The 14,616-nt window shown below is 44.9% G+C and overlaps 1 protein-coding gene across 2 annotated transcripts in view; it reads right to left on the reverse strand.

Annotated features, from left to right (window-relative positions):
* Positions 1-10,268, reverse strand: part of LOC132021777 (receptor-type tyrosine-protein phosphatase alpha) — a 149,101-nt gene extending 138,833 nt beyond the window's left edge. For both annotated transcript variants that reach the window (XM_059406653.1, XM_059406652.1), the window contains exon 1: positions 9,978-10,268. The gene's annotated coding sequence lies outside the window, so the exon portion shown is untranslated. The remainder of the gene's footprint in view (positions 1-9,977) is intronic.
* Between the last annotated feature and the right edge of the window lie 4,348 nt (positions 10,269-14,616).

Genomic DNA, 14,616 nt, shown 5'->3' on the forward strand with positions numbered 1-14,616 from the left:
AGGTTCGATTTTATAAGGGAGAGAGTTATATCATGAATGGTGGTGTATTTTTTCCTATCTTACCACACTAAAGGAATATAAGATTTTAAGGTTTAGTTGTATCCACTTTGGAGATAACATAATTGAAAAGATTGCCAGTCTGACCCTTCAATTATTAGAGTTCCCTAATAGCTTTAACAATCACTGATGATCAATGTCTGGGTCCTTTATATCATTAGGTCACTCGAAATTTCTGTAGAAATACATCTGGAGACTTTTATCAGGTAACAAATTTATGTTCCCAAATTTTTCATGTGTGAAATTACGAGAGTTTTTATAGGTATAAATAACAAATAATAACAAATATAATAACAAATAACAATAAAATAACAAAATAGAGATCATGAGTCATCAGGGAAATGCAAATCAAAACCACAATGAGATACCACTTCATACCCACTAAAACAGTTATAATGAAAAAGACAGAAGGGACACTTGGCTGGCTCAGATGGTGGAGTGCACAACTCTTGATCTTGGGGTTGTGAGTTCCAGCCCCGTGTTGGGTGTAGAGCCTACTAAAAAGAGTTAACGAGTGTTGTTGATGATATGGAGAAACTGCAACCTTTGTGCTTTGCTGGTAACTGTAAAATGGTGCAGCTGCTTTAGACAACAGTTTTGGCAGCTCCTCTACAAATTAAACAGTTACTATCATTTAACCCAGCAATTCCACTCCTAGGAATATACCCAAGAGAAACAAAAACATGTCCACGTGGAAACTTGTACATGTTCATGATAGCCCTATCATAATAGGCAAAAAGTGGAAACAACCCAAATGTTCACTAACTGATTAGTGGATAACAAAATTGGTATATTCATAAAATGGAACATTATTAAGCTACAAAAAGCAATGAAGTACTGATACATGCCAAAATATGGATGAACCCCAAAACCAGTATGCTAAGTAAATGCCACATACTAAAGAATTCCATTTATCTGACATGTCCAGAACAGGCACATCCATAGAGACAGAAAGAACTGATTGCCAAGGCTAGGGGAAGGGCTGAATAGGGAACGAAGCTAATGGGTACAGAATTTCTTCTTGGGATAATGAAAATGTTCTTTTTTTTTTTTTTTTTTTAAAGATTTTATTTATTTGACAGATAGAGATCACAAGTAGGCAGAGAGGCAGGCAGAGAGAGAGAGAAGCAGGCTCCCTGCTGAGCAGAGAGGCTGATGTGGGACTCGATCCCAGGACCCTGAGATCATGACCCGAGCCGAAGGCAGCGGCTTAACCCACTGAGCCACCCAGGCGCCCCAATAATGAAAATGTTCTGAACTTAGATGGTGGTGATGACTGCACAACTTCAAGAATATACTATAAACCACTGAACTGTACATTTTCAAGGGGTGAATTACAGATTTATTCATTTGAGTGAGAAAAAGTGAGCGCATTCACACTAGTTGGGCGGGGGGCTCAATCTCATGACCGAGGTCATGACCTGAGCCAAGAGTCAGACATTTAACCAATTGAGCCACGCAGGTGCCCCTAAAACGGTGAATTTATGGTGTGTCAATTATATTTCAATAAAGCTATTTTTTTAATTACAAGGAAAAGGCTACTGCATACCACATTTCTTTATAAGAAAAAAAGGGGTTACTTTTGAGTCACTGTTAAAATAACAACTTTACTTCAAGAGACAGATTAAGGATATTAATTTTTCAAATAATATTTGCCAAGTAGCACACACAGAAAAAGTCCAATTTTTGGAAAAGAAAAATGCATGGGCGCCTGGGTGGCTCAGTGGGTTAAGCCTCTGCTTTTGGCTCAGGTCATGATCTCAGTCAGGGTTCTGGGATCAAGGAGGGGAGTCTGCTTCCCCCTCTCTCTCTGCCTAATTGTGGTCTCTCTCTGTCAAATAAATAAATAAAATCTTTAGACAATAATTCCACATAGCAATGTTATTAAGGCAGTCATTTAGTACTAAGAATATGTCTTCTCCAGTACCACCTCCCTTCAGTAGCTCACACAAGATATAATTTGGGGGGGGGTAGTTATTAAAAGAAAATCTAGCAAATACTAAGACATGATAGGAGCTTCTATATTTTTATAACTATGTATATAGCAAACCTCCCACACTGCAAAATTTGTCCCAATATTGTTCAACTCTTCAGCAATATTTTCTATCCATCATAGAAGAGTATTTGCTGAAAAAAAGGAATGCATTTTGCCTTCTTGACATTGTTTTGTAGTCTTTCTTAAAGCAAGCCTTTTAGGGGATGGGGTACAACAGGAAGAACCTGTCAATGATATGTGCCTTTCTGTCTTTCATCAGAGCAAAAAAGCTCAAAATACATACTTTAATCACTAGGTTTGTACTGTACAGCATATGACTGAATAGCCTATGACTTTAAACATCACTGGACAGAGAAAAACACAGATGTTCACTTTACGCTCCATACACTTAGTTCTCAAATGTCCTGGTACTAATGATAGCCCTGTTTTTTATTATTTTATATTACAAGGTTCTACATACTCTTAAAATAAGATACCTATTAACAACAGAGGATGTGAATGCATGTTTCAAATAAGCTTCCTGATACTTTCTAATGTAATAAAAGCAGAATTATTCAAACTGATTTAATAGCTCAGCAACAGTTTGTAATTGGAGTTGAACAAGGCTCAGCTTTACCATTGTTTCTGCTTGTATTATTAGGATGTTCTTCAGTCACTGGTTTCTTGGCAGAAATTGTTTTAAGCCACTTGTCCATTTTGTGAAGGTTAGTTTAACAAAACAAAACAAAACAAACAAACAAACAAACAAAAAACCCTAGGTAATATAAGCTGTACCAAAGTTGCAATACCTGGAAAGGAAAAGTATGATTATGGCTGTGCTTGCTCACTGCAGAACTCCCTTCTCTTCCTTCAGGACACCCAAAATTCTATAGATAACATAGTAACACTGACTTACAGACCCAAGAAGATGCCAGTGACAATCTCTAAATTTAATGTTTTACCATTTTTTAGATAAAATAATAAAAAGCTCTAAAATGTCTCCCAGCATCCCAGTGAGTCATCTTATCTACCTCACTTTGAAAACTACCACTCTAGATTGCAGGCACAGTAAACTTCTCACAACTGCAAGTGAACAGATCAATTCACTCTCCTCCTTACCATACTATAATAGCTTAGCACTGCCTTTAGGATAAAGTCCAAAATCCCTGCATGTTATATAGGGCCCTCAACTCTGGCTCCTGCCTCTCTCCAGTCCAGTGGTTCTCCAACCCTGGATGCATATGAGAAACACGTGGGAACTTAAAAATATTTATACATTCTTAGGTCACACCCTAGAAAAATTAAATCAAAATACCTGGAGGTGGAGTATTTGCATCCCTGATTTTTTAAATTCTCCAGCTGAATCTAAAGTGCAGCCAGTGTGAAGAACTACCCCTCTTGCTCACCAAGGTCTCAACTGGGCCTTGTTATTCCAACTGTGATCCATCAGGGAACTGGTCAATAATGAAGAATCCCAGGTCCCAGCCCAGACATACTGAATCTGGACTTGGCATTTTAACAAAGTCTCCAGATGGTTCATGTGAACATTCAAATTAGAGAAGCAATGACCTAAGGTACCAAACCCCTTCCCAGCTCAGGGCCTTCAGAATTATTGTCTAATATTGAACCTCTCTCGCATTAGCCCACAAGTGGGTAAAGGACAGACATCACATCCATGTCACTCTGGGATACCCCCAACTCCTGGCACAATGTCTACTATTTTCAGGTGAAGAGCATCTAATCTTGTGTTTCATATCAATATGATCTTATTCTAAATTTCCACAACATTTCTGATCTATTAACCATGTTTTTCTTCAAAATCAAGTTGCCTTTAGATACATAATTCTTGGATACTACAAATTAAACCTAATTCAAAGTACCATTATATTATGGGTGAATTAATAAAATCAAATATTAGGTTGTGTTTGTAACAGTATTGACTGAACTGTCAAGAAACAGGGCCATATAAATTGTTGATGGTGTTATAATTTAGTTCAACCTTTCCAGATAGCAATTTGGTACTGAAACTGTAATCTGACTCAGTGAACCCATTTTAGGGGCAAGTCCAAGAAAATAATCCAAAAGAAGTATTTAAACAAGGGTGCTTAAAAGTACCATTTATGGGGACGCCTGGGTGGCTCAGTTGGTTAAGCAGCTGCCTTCGGCTCAGGTCATGATCCCAGCATCCTGGGATCGAGTCCCACATCGGGCTCCTTGCTCAGCAGGGAGCCTGCTTCTCCCTCTGCCTCTGCCTGCCATTCTGTCTGCCTGTGCTCGCTCAATCCCTCTCTCTCTCTGATAAATAAATAAAATCTTTAAAAAATAAAAAAATAAAAGTACCATTTATGGTACAACTAGCTAGCTCAGTCAGTAGAGCCTTGCTTGATCTCAGGGTTCTGAGTTCAAGCCCCACAGTGGGTGTAGAGATTACTTAAAAATCTTTTTTTCTTAAGATTATTTATTTTTTTTTTAAGGCAGGGGGTTAGGGGAGGTGGGTGTACAGTGGGAGATAATCTTTTTTTTTTTAAGATTTTATTTATTTATTTGACAGAGAGATCACAAGTAAGCAGAGAGGCAGGCAGAGAGAGAGAGAGGAGGAAGCACTCTCTCTCTCTCTCTCTCTCTCTGCCTGCCTCTCCATCTACTTGTGATTTCTCTCTGTCAAAGAAATAAATAAAATCTGTAAAAAAAAAAAAAAAAAAAACAAATAAATAAAGGAGGAAGCAGGCTCCCCGTTGAGGAGAGAGCCTGACGCAGGATTCGATCCCCAGGACCCTGAGATCATGACCCAAGCCGAAGGCAGCGGCTTAACCCACTGAGCCACCCAGGCGCCCCCAGTGGGAGAGAATCTTAAGCAGCCTTCACGCCCAGCATGGGAGCCTGACACAGGGCTCGATCCCCCAACCCTGGTACCTCAGTACCTTTTTTTTTTTTTTAAAGATTTTATTTGGGGTGAGGAGGGCACCTGGGTGGGTCAGTCAGAAGCACCTGACTCTTGGTTTCAGCTCAGATCATGACCTCACGGGTTCAGGGATTGAGCCCTGGGTCAGACTAACATGCTGGGCATGGAGGCTGCTTAAGATTATCTCTCTCCCTTTCCCTGTGCCCCTTTCCCCCTCCCTGCTCATGCCAGAACATGCTCACTCTCAAATATATAAATCTTAAGAAAAAAGTAGGATAGTAAAAAGGATAAAATAAAGGAAAAAAATTTAAAATATTGTACAAACTAGTTATCAATGCACAGATTACTATTCTGTGATTTAAATTAGATACATAAATGAGTAAATACAAAACATTTTATGCTATTTAAGAATACAACAACTATATTTTATATGTACTGATTACAGATATTTAAAAAAAGCTATGCCTGCATACTGACACAAATGGATGTGAATTTAAAGTAAATATAGGAGCACCTGGCTGGCTGTGTCAGTAGAGCATGTAACTCTCAATCTCAAGGTCTGTGAGTTCAAGCCCCATCCTGGATGTAGAGCCTACTTAAAAATAAATTAATAAATAAATATAGTTCGGGCAGGGGTACAAGCTAAATAGGTGATATGGATTAAGGGGTGCACCTGTGAGGGGCACCAAGTGATGTATGAAAGTGTTAAATCATTATACTGTACAACTGAAACTAATATAACACTGCATGTCAACTGGAATTAAAACTTTTTTTAAAAAGCAAATATAGTTTTACATTTAGTAAATTCTCTTTTCTATAAAGAATACATATAGACATATGTATATTTTATTTTCAGTAAACTCTATGCCCAACATGGGGCTTGAACTCATGACCCCAAGATCAAGAACTTCATGTTCTACTGACAGAGCCAGTCTGGTGTCCCTATAGAGAATATAGTAAAACAAATTCTGGGGCACATGGGTGGCTCCATTGGTTAAGCGTCTGACTCTTGGTTTTGGCTCAAGTCATGATTTCAGGGTCATGAGATCAAACCCTAGTTCAGAGTCCACACTCAACATGGAGTCTGCTTGAGATTCTCTCTCCCTCTGCCCCTCTGGCTCATGTGCTTGTATTCTTTCTCTTAAATAAATAAATAAATCTTTTTACAAAATAAATCAGTAAAAATAAAACAAATTTTAATGTCGGGTTATTTACGGGTTTGCTGCTGAGTTTTATTAAGTTAGTGTTATACAGTGCTATTTTTGTTGTACTCAGACTCACAAAAAAGACATTTCTTCAGCTCTGGTATTTGGGAACATTTATTAGTTACTGCACGAAAAGTATAAAGACAAGGTCTGTATTTGGCCAACTTCCTGCTTGTAACTCAAATTCGAACTTCACCTGCATCTCACTTTTTCCACATGAAGGTGGAGAAAAATAATGCAACAATGTTTACAAATCGACTGAGTGCCTCCAATGAAAGGCTCTTGGCAAATACAAATATCAGAACTGCTTAAAAAACACCACCACCCACTTTAACAAGTCACACAAGTCACTTATCCTTCTGAACCTCAATGTCTCTCTGTAAACTGAGAGAAATGTTAAAACCATACGGGAGATTAGGTGAGGGAAAAGTAGGCATATGGTATCTGGAAAAGCATCCCAGGCAATTGTGATGTACACTTATGAAGATCCACTGAGTCCGATTCAGACTTTCTGGGAGGAAAATGATTAAGTTAGTACAAACACACTGAAAGGGTGGGGATTTGGCTATATGTCTAAAAATTTTAAATGCACATACATCCTTTAACCCAGTAATTCCACTTCTAGAAATACATTGTTCAGATAACTTTACACATGAGCTCCTTACAAAGTACTATGTACAAAAAGATCCACTGTAACACTGTAATAGAAAAACCTGGAAACTTAAATGTGGCTTAACCTGAGACTAGTTACAAATTATGGTGCAACCACACAATGAAAAAAGTAAAAAATGTCAACAGAAAGAATGAACAGCTTTATATCTACTAACATGGAATGATTTCCTAAATATGTTAAAAAGGAAAAAGGTGTGACTGGTATGTACCATGGCGGGGAGGAATATGGATAGGTAGACACATGTTTATAAAAACAGTGTCTATGTAATGCCACAGAAACTGGAAACTCCAGTCATCTCTGGAAAGCTCAGGGTAGGAAGGAGATTTATTTTCCTCTATGTTCCCTTTTATACTGCTGGAGTGTTTTTCTTTCTTTTTTTCCCTCTTTTCTGCTGGAGTGTTTTCTCACATGTATTTATCTTTTCCTGAAACTGGGGATTCTCTCTAGGCCTCCATCTGAGTCTAAGACACTACGATTACACCTAAGTGGCACCTGAGCAATGTCTCCAAATTGCAGGGGCATCGGCTTCTGGCCCCACACTTCCCTAAATGACCCTTTGAAAGCCTAGCCAGCCCAGGGTCCCTGACAGTCTTTAAAATCCTCCAGTGGTTCTCCATTGCCCAAACTCGAAAACAGCACATAGAGTCCTGCAAGCTCATCCTAATCTCATCTCCCACCCTTCTCTCCTCTACCCAAATCAGTTGTTTAAACCTCTCCCTTTTTCCCAAGGACAATGGACTCCTTCCACCTCCACGACCTCATGTGCTGCTCCTTCTTTCCCATACCCTGTCTACCACACCAAACTCTATGACCCAAAGGCCCCCTCCCAGGAAAGGAATGCTCTCTATACAGCCTGACATGTACTGGAACTACACTGCCAAGATTTAAATCCTGACTATTCCCTTATGTGTCCCCTATATGGCCTCAGTTTCCGCCCTTGTCAAATAAGAAAAAGCCCCTACTTGACGGCTGAAAGGATTAATGAGGTAATTCATGGAATGAATTTATTACATAGTCTCTCACAAGGCAAATAAAAGACAATAGTTATTATCATTATTACATTCTCACAGCACTTGTGAGGTATTTGTATCTACCTGTCCTGCATAAGACTGTGAGCTCCTAAAAGATAAAGATTCCTTGCTCTTATTTTGTATCTCAAGCACTTCGCCTGGCAAATAGAAGGCACATGAACACCTTTACAGAAATCAGATTGGCTTTTCTTGTTCTGAATTTCATCCAGATGGTAAACAAGTGGCTAAAAGGTACCCAGCGATGGGGCACCTAGGTGGCTCAGTGGGTTAATGCCTCTGCCTTCGGCTCAGGTCATGATCTCAGGGTCCCGGGATTGAGCCCCGCATCCGGTTCTCTGCTCAGTGGGGAGCCTGCTTCCTCCTCTCTCTCTGCCTGCCTCTCTGCCTGCTTGGATCTCCGTCTGTCAAATAAATAAAATCTTGAAGAAGAAGAAAAAAAAAAAGGTACCCAGTGAACCACCTCCTGGATCCCACATGCCTTAGAATGCATATATTAGCCAGGCCACTTGGGGTGGGCAGAGAGGTGAAAAGAGATCATGGGGCTTTGAGGCTTTCAGAGACAGGCAAGTGGACTGGAGACCATCATAACAGGAGACCTGTCAGCTCCTGCCTGCTGACTACTTTCGGGGACTGGGTGAGATGGACACCGGGAGATGGGTAATCTGAGATACTAAATGTCCAAGATGTGCCAAAGACTCTAAGCAGGCCTTCAGGAAACACTCAAGAAAAGATTATCTCAGCAAGTGGGTACCTTGAAGTAAACAGAGAAGAGACATACAAGGGAAGAGATGGGATAGGACTTAAAAGACAACAGAGAGGAAGAATCCTCTTAGCAAGGAGATGGAAAGGTAAATAAGACACGGCTTCTGGCCTCAAGAATCTTCCCAGATCAGAATCTCTTTAAAGAGAGGTAGATCTTGGCCGATAAGGGTGGGGGAGGAAAGAGAATCATACGCGCAAAGGCATCCAAACATGTGAAGAGGCAAACAACTCGGAATGGCTGGGGATGAGGGAAAGGAGAATGAAAGGATTGAGCTAAGAGTAAATTGAGGCAAGACCATCCAGGGCCTGGTATGACTTGATAAGGCATTCTGGGCTTCATTCATCCCACGGGAAAAGGAGAGCGAGCAGTTTTTAAGTAAACAAGTGACACCATCAAATCTGTGTTTCTTGAAGGAGTGGCCAGGCAGGAAGATGTTCGCCCATCTTCCACCGGCAGTTCTCTCCTCGCCCACCATCTTCTGGTTCTAGGCTGCTTTAACAGCAAGCAGGTGGCAAATGAACACATCTCCTGGGAGATGTCACTGGTTCTAGAGCAGGAATTCCCAACCTGGGTAAAGGTTTCTGAAGGCATTTACCCCGCCTGGGGAGGTTTTGAACATTCCTCTTTTCTAGTCTTACAAACATCATCACTGGTCTCAAAAAAAAAAAAAAAAAAGAAAAGAAAGAAAGGGAAAAAAACCGCAAACAAACAAACAAACAAAAAACCACAACAAAACCTTCAACTCTGCCATTACTATTTGTATCTTCAGGAAATACAATTAGTAACCGATTTTCCAAAAAACAATATTCTTTATTTTATTTACCCAAAATGAAAAAGTAAGGGGCTCTGCATTCCCAACTGGCTCATTTTGAATTCTGGGCAGCTGTGAGCCCCTATTTCCCTTCTTAAGCAACCTCGACAGTTGGGAGTGGGCGGAAAAGAGAGGGGCCTGGGACAGAGGCCAGCTGGGGTTAAGGGAAAGAAAAGTTGAGGTCTCCGCAAGAACAAATTTTCTCATGCCAGGAGTTTCCCTCTTTTTTCCCATTAAATGGACCTGAGCAAATTCTGTTCTCACTGTTCCAAGTTTCTTCTTGCAGAATGAACTATGGCAGTGCCCTGCCCTGACCCCAGGAGGACGCACGCAAAGTTCCCGGGCGGTCGAGAGGGGTCGGCGCCCTGTCCGGCACGTTTCCGGGGATCCCCCCGCCCCCTACGGACAGCGCAAGGACGCGGGGTCCGACTGGAGCCGCCCGATGGTTTGTGCCCGGAAAAGACTGCCTAGGGCTCGGGCCGGCGACCCCTGCCACCCGCGTTCGGGAGCCGCCCCCCCTTACGGAGCCCACCGGGGCGGCGGCGGCCACGAGCACTCACCGAGTCCGGCGCTGGGCGGGACCGCTGGGAACGAGGACGGCGACTCCGCCTCGACTCCGCGGCGGCGTCTCGGCCCGCCACAAGCCCTCAGGGCCGCCGCCCGGCCCGCGGCTCGGAGCTCCGCGGCGGCGGCGGCGGCCTCGCCTCCATGGCGAGGGGAAGTGGCTGAGGGGCGACTGGGCGGGCGGCGGTGATGGCGGCCGCGGCCCGGGTTCCGAGGAGCTGGCGCGCGCGCGTCTCTGTCAGCGCCGCACTCGCCGCAGCCTCGCTCCCGACCCGGCCTTGGCTGTAAGGTGCGTCCTCATTGGCTGTTCAGAGACGGGCGCTGGTTGGTCCACACCGAAAGGGCGTCTCCCGGCCCTCGCGGGCCCCGCCCTTGCGCGACTCCCAGGTCTCTTTCGCACGCTCGCGTGGGCGGCGGAGCCGGGTCTCACGGTCTCGTTGATTCCTGCGCCGCCTGGAAGGTGTGCTTGCGCCCCGCAGCCGTGGGAACCTTGGGGAAGCCGGAACCCGGGTGCACTGACCTCCCGTGCACCACCGCCATCCGCCTTTCTAAAGTCCCAGTCGCCTGGACGTAGGCCTTCTTCCCAGTTTACAGATGAAGAAACTGAGGCCAAATACAAATTACAGCCATGTCCAGAGACCAGGACGACCTGGAACTCTAAAAAAGCTGCCTTCCCACCCCTCTCTCCAAATGTATTCCATTCCGACTCCCCGCCCCTCAATTGCTGCAAGGTATTCAAAGGACGTAGGCTCTCTTGGGGAGAGGGACCTGCTAAGTCCCTAGAATGGACCTGGCGCCGTGGGTGTCGTCTTACATCAAGTCAGCTCACGCCATCCCCACCCAAGCCCCAGGGAAATCTCTCCCGCTTTTCTAGATGCGCGTACCCGGGCCTGACTGGCCACAGAGCCGAGCAGAAATACGACACACAGGTCTCTGCGGTGAGGGTATTATTTGCGATAGGACAGGGAGGAGGGGAGGTTCAAAGAGCGGAGAGGACCTGAGATGCGTTCCGCCCCCGGGGTCGGGGTTGCGCGCGGACTTCTTCCCCAGGGCTCCCTGCCCCACGTGTGGTGCCGCAAAGCTATGCGTTGGTCCGTCTGGCAGCTGCGGGACTTGGGCCTCCGCTGCCGAAGACCGGTTACCCCGGCCGTGGTGCGTGGCGGGTGAAACACTCTCCTGGTTGTGGTTCCCACAGGAGGTCCCTCAGACACTGCAGGCCCCGCTCAGGGCGAGTGGTTGGGGGTGCAGGTTGGAGACAGATTGCACAGCAGTGTGCAAGCAGAGCTTGCTGGGGGACCCTTAATCCAAGACGCAGAGTCCGCGCCGCCTGCGGTGGGTGTCACGCCCCCGGGGGGGGGGGGGGCCGGGGGCCGGCGGCAACTCTTCTTCGTGACAAGGGGTGCGGGGGGGGGGGGTACATTTTGGTGCATAAAGAGCCCACATCGGCAACTATTTCCTCGGGGTTGGTGCCCCTGTCACCTCGAGTGCCCATCACCTCCTGCAGTTGAGGCGTCAATTTATGCACTCTCCCTTTTCATTTGTGAAATAAGTGAGTGCGTGCTGACCCGAGCCAAAGCCTGGAAATCCAGGCAGCGGTGGGCCTCCCTCAGGCTGGCCTCTCCCGGGCAGGGAAGTTCCTTCTCTAGCTGGACTTGTCTCTTGGTCTCAGAAGCACCGGATGGGTCACGAAATTGCCAAGCCCTAGACGCCTCTGCTGGATAAACGCTCTAGCCCAAAGGCCCAGAGGCCACATGCCCAGTCTCTTGTTAGATCCCAAGGGCAGCCAATGAGGGCAGGTGCTCCCACACGTTTCCCAGGAAGTGCCAACTCAATCTGTCTGCTCACCAAAAGTAAATCGGAAAAGCCTGAATTCAAAGCGTTTAGAAACCCTGGAAAACAATGACTGTATGTGCAGGAGGTATCTGGGTACCTAAGGGTAGCAAGTGCCATCTTAAGACCAAACCCCACCAGCTTAGTTTTGCATTCTCTACATCTGCCCTATTAACTCTTAGTATGCTTCTTTTGGTTGATTTCTTTCTTTATAGTTTCTTTTATATTACCATAAAAAGGTTTGATGTGCTACTTGTATGTTCTAACATACATGAAAATAACTATTAAAATAGAAAGTGTTAGGGCATGGCTGGCTCAGGAGAGCATAGGACACCTGATCTCAGGGTGGTGAGTTTGAGCCCCATGCTAGGGGTAGAGTTTGCTTAAGAAATAATAAAATAAAAAGTGTTCACCCTCAAAATCATCTGAAGAATACCCTCCCTCCACCCCCCTGCACGCGTGCACACACACACACACACACACACACACACACGATGTGGCCACACTTGGAAAAACACTGCAGGTTTTCCAAGTCAGAGAGCCCTGGGGTTCAAGCCTTGACATTGGCTGTGTGACCCGAACCTCCCCCTCCCACCCTTCCTGGAACTTCCCAGCCTCTGGACTGAGAATTATAACCACAGACAGCTTGGCAAGTAAACCATTCTCAGGAAATGAAGTTCCTTCTCTTCATGAGACAGCAGGACTGTGGTCAGAGCATTTGTGGTGTGTGTGTAAGGGAGACCTAGGAGAGGCAGGGTCTTGGGTACCCCATCCTGGAGACTATGGGAAGGAGAGTTCAGCTCGGTTACCACACCGACCATTTCCAGTGGGAGAGAATAGAGTCTTGTCTTCATCTGCTCACTTGTGGACAGGTGCCTAGCCTCCCCACCCCACCTGATGCCCAGGGTTTCCATGCTTTTGCCCCATCACCACAGGGCAAAGGGCTGTCTTCAAAGAGCACAGAATACGAGGAGGACTGAGAGAGGGAGGGGAGGCTTTCCATACTCAGGTGCACCCATGTGGGAGGCTGAAGCTCTGCTCCCAGTCCTGCTTTAGGTCCAACTCACTGGAGCTTATACCTACAGGCAGACAATTGTGAGCCACGCCACAGGTGCCCCCAAGGAGTCCCAGGGTTCGTGAGAAAAGGACTGGACTCAAGAAGAGCTGGACAATGGGGGTCAAGGACTCCTCTGTTTCATCAGGTAAAATCACTTCCCCTCTCTGGACCCCCCTTCTCCACCCAGTAAATGAAACAATGAATCACTCACTCAACAAATACGGAGCAAAAACCATGTGCTGGACGTGGCAGGGAATAAGACAGAGAAGGTCTCTGCTCTCAGGAATTTACATTCTGGATGGGAGACAGACAATAAACAAACAAGGGAAAAGAAAATTTCCTAAATGCTGTAATGAAAATAAAGCAAGGCAATAAGATAGAATATTGGAGTAAATGAGAGCCAAGTGCCTGTCCAGGCTGCTGTTCTCCTTTCTAGGGTCCTTTGCTGGAGCTTTTTACCTAAAAGATTGAAGGCCCCTTATCTTGAGAAGACCTTTGACTGAATCTCACTCCCGGGCTTCTATGGCTATCCTAAACTAGAAGAAAGGTTCCCCAAATCCTTGTCCTGGGCTTTAGTCACTGAAATTCTGAAGTATTGGGCGCCTGGGTGGCTCAGTGGGTTAAAACCTCTGTCTTTGGTGCAGGTCATGATCCCAGGGTCCTGGGATCGAGTCCTGCATCGGGCTCCCTGCTCTGGAGCCTGTTTCCTTCTCTCTCTCTCTGCCTTCTTGTGATCTCTGTCAAATAAATAAATAAAATCTTTAAAAAAAAAAAAAGAAATTTTGAAGTATTTAGAGGGAAGTATTTAAGGACTGTGGCTTAGTTTGAAGTGCATCAAATATAAGGTGGATAAGTAAGATGGATAGAGGGATGGAGAGATGTGTAATAGTATAATGCTAATGGCAGAATCCAGGCGGTGGGTATACAGGTGGTGTTCGCTGTATAATTCTTTCAAGTTAGCTCTATGTCTGAAAGTTTTTGTGATACAATGCTGGGGGAGGGGGATCAGGGTTTAATTTTGCAAAAAAGCATACCAAATTGCCTGTAATTTTTAGACAACTCTCCCATTGGACCACTCTGATGCTTCTCCACCTGCATAAACACTTTTTATGAAGTTGGAATCACTTTATTTGTGTGTCATCATTGTTTTTTCTCACGTATTTCTAAAGCTTCCTATGTCCAGTGCTTAATGTTTGCACATTCCAGGAGCATATATGGGGCATGTAACTTTGGGGGTGCAGACATTTTATTGTGTACATTCTCAAAGCAGTGCCTCAGGGCCCCCTTTCCAGAGAGGGCACATTGGCTTGTATAGTCCCAACCCCTTTTCACTGAGAACAGCTAGAAAAACTGGAGATAACATTTTTTTAAAAGATTTTATTTATTTATTTGATAGCGATCACAAGTAGGCAGAGGGGCAGGCAGAAGGAGGGGGAAGCAGCCTCCCTGCTGAGCAGAGAGCCCAATGCAGGGCTCGATCTCAGAATGCTGGGATCATGACCTGAGCTGAAGGCAGAGGCTTAACCCACTGAGCCACCCAGGCACCCCAGGAGATAACATTTTTTAAAGGCATCAAAGAGCTGCCAGGGCAGTGGGGAACTGTAAAATCAAGGTTGGGGAGGAAAAGAGCCCCAAACAATGAGCTTGGGATTGGGATCTCTCTTCCTCTCCCTGGAGGCCTGCTGATTCTGAGATTCTGATGGGCTTGCCTATCTGTGATTCCAAAAACTGGCCACATTACCAGTTCT

This window comes from Mustela nigripes, chromosome 7 (genome assembly GCF_022355385.1).
Source record: "Mustela nigripes isolate SB6536 chromosome 7, MUSNIG.SB6536, whole genome shotgun sequence".
NCBI lineage: Eukaryota > Metazoa > Chordata > Mammalia > Carnivora > Mustelidae > Mustela > Mustela nigripes.